This window comes from Myotis brandtii, unplaced genomic scaffold, assembly GCF_000412655.1.
Source record: "Myotis brandtii unplaced genomic scaffold, ASM41265v1 scaffold381, whole genome shotgun sequence".
Taxonomy (NCBI): domain Eukaryota; kingdom Metazoa; phylum Chordata; class Mammalia; order Chiroptera; family Vespertilionidae; genus Myotis; species Myotis brandtii.
Window position 1 is genome coordinate 6,850 of NW_005364633.1, and position 2,337 is coordinate 9,186.

Consider the following 2,337-nt stretch of genomic DNA (forward strand, 5'->3'; position numbering starts at 1 on the left):
TTTGGAGAAGTCTGTGATTCACTCATTTAGCCCTTTTCACTGGACTTAACCTTTATTTTTGTTTATTCTAATGTGTATGCAGTGAGAGAGCTTGGAGGGACGTTTCAGATTGCCCGATATTGCAAGCTGCTCTCAAATCTGGCGCGGCCACTCTCTCACCTCTGTCTGCACCGCCGCCACTGCCCACCCCTGGGGGAAGGAGGCACGCTGTCTGCCGCAGCTGGGCATTCCCGCCCAAATTTAATGAGTCAGACTTTTAAAAATTACTAATGAGAAACTGAATACAATAAGAAGTCCATTGTTTTTGACCCTGGCCTCCGTCACGATGCTTGGTTTACTCTAGAGCCAGCAGGGGGTTTCCGGAGCAGATGGCGCTATGGACTCTCGTCTTAAATCTTCACCCGCAAGAGTTAACCTTTCCAGTAAACAGCCGCTCCCCAGGAGAAAACCTGTAACTTTCAGGGTTTTGTTTTGGGGACCTTTGAAAACCATCGACCCACTACAAAGAATGTTTCTGCAAATAAGAAAAAAAAAGTTTTAGATCTTAAGATGTAAAGTTTCAAAAAAACATAACGCCTTTCTTAAAAACATAACGCCCTCTTCCCTCCGGAGTGGCTCGGAAGTAGTGTGGCTGCAGAGCTCAGCTCCTCGGAGCGTTCAGCTCTCTATTCCCCTGGAGCTGCCTGAAGTGCTGTTCTCCATAGTTCGCAGAGGAATTCTGTTCCCAAGTCCTCTTATAAACGCCCAGAAAGAACCATTTAAAAATGTGTTCATTTGTTCATTTCCTGTTTAAAGGCTTCCTGAGCACCTGGCTTGTGACAGGTCCTGTGCAAGGAAAAGGAGATGGGGAAGTGGTGCCTGTTGCCTAAGAAAAAATCAAACGTGGGAACATAAAAATGTTAGGATTGCTATATCCAATCTTCTCATGAACAGATGAAGAAGCTGAGGCCCAGCGAGAGCTACATGATTTAAATTGGAATTAAATTAAAAACAGTGTATTGGACTTACAAAGGCAATTTGCATGGAAATACTCTTGATGTACCAAGTACTTCTTTTATATTGAGTTAAGAATTTTTTAAAATATATTTTTCTTGATTTCAGAGAGGAAGGGAGAGGGAGAGAGAGATAGAAACATCAATGCTGAGAGAAAATCATGATCGGCTGCCTCCTGCACGCCCCACACTGAGGATCGAGCCCACAACCCGGGCATGTGCCCTGACCGGGAATCTAACTGTGACCTCCTGGTTCATAGGTCAGTGCTCAACCACTGAGCCACACAGACTGGGCAGGAATTTTTTTTAAATGTTCTAAAATTAACCAATAAGGTCAGTGCTCCATGTCCTGGACGGATGCCACAGCTCTGCCCTTTGTTCCTGGCCCCGGGCCACGGTCTGCCTGGGCAACTGGCAGCTCAATGGCCTGGTTCGCAGTTAGCAGGAGGGCTTCAGTGCCTACTGACTCATGTACTTTGGGTGCCCATTTGTTCAGATACTGGGTCTCAGCCTTTTGCTGTAGAACATCACTATTTCTGTTAAACTAATTTTTCAATATTTTGAATTACATATTTACATTCTTGATATTTAAAATGAATGTCAGTGGTTTCTAGGAATTTTAACTATAAAGAGTCCTATCTGGCTTTCTTATTGGTTTGAAAGTAAATAAAACCTTGAATTATAGTAAAAACATTTTTATTTCATTAGATTTAGCAAGAGCATCCTGGCCCCTGCTGGGGGCTCTGGGAACTACATCACTGTACCACCCATTTTTCTAAGGTCACAGGACTTGTTTAAACTGTGAATTCAGTTTATGTATCTTCTCTCCTTTTTGTAACAAACAGAAAATTATTGAATAAAGTCTGTAAATAAGGCATTACTATTATTAAGGCTCCAAATCTGGGTTAAATATTGGACATTTGTACATGATACAATAAATTTAAATCTGTAACACAATCAAATTTTCTACCTAAATTTCACATGTTAAAGAAATCTAATATGTTTCATCTCCACTCAAATTCAGAGGAGAAATATGATAAGAGAACGGGTTAAATTTAAATACTTGGTAAAGAGGAATAAAGACTCTACTTAGAAAAGGCATAGTTGTCATTATTTTTGCAGATGGTATAACTTAACACCTGTAAAAATCTAAAGAATCCACTGAAAATGTATATGCAACAAATTAAGGAAGGTGGCCTGTTACACAACTAATACACTCTGAAATCATAGATTCTTTATGCAAAAGTAAGAAAATGTAATGAACAAAGTAGATACCATTCAAGATAACAGCCCAAACTAAGCCAAACACACACACACACACACACACACACACACACACACACAC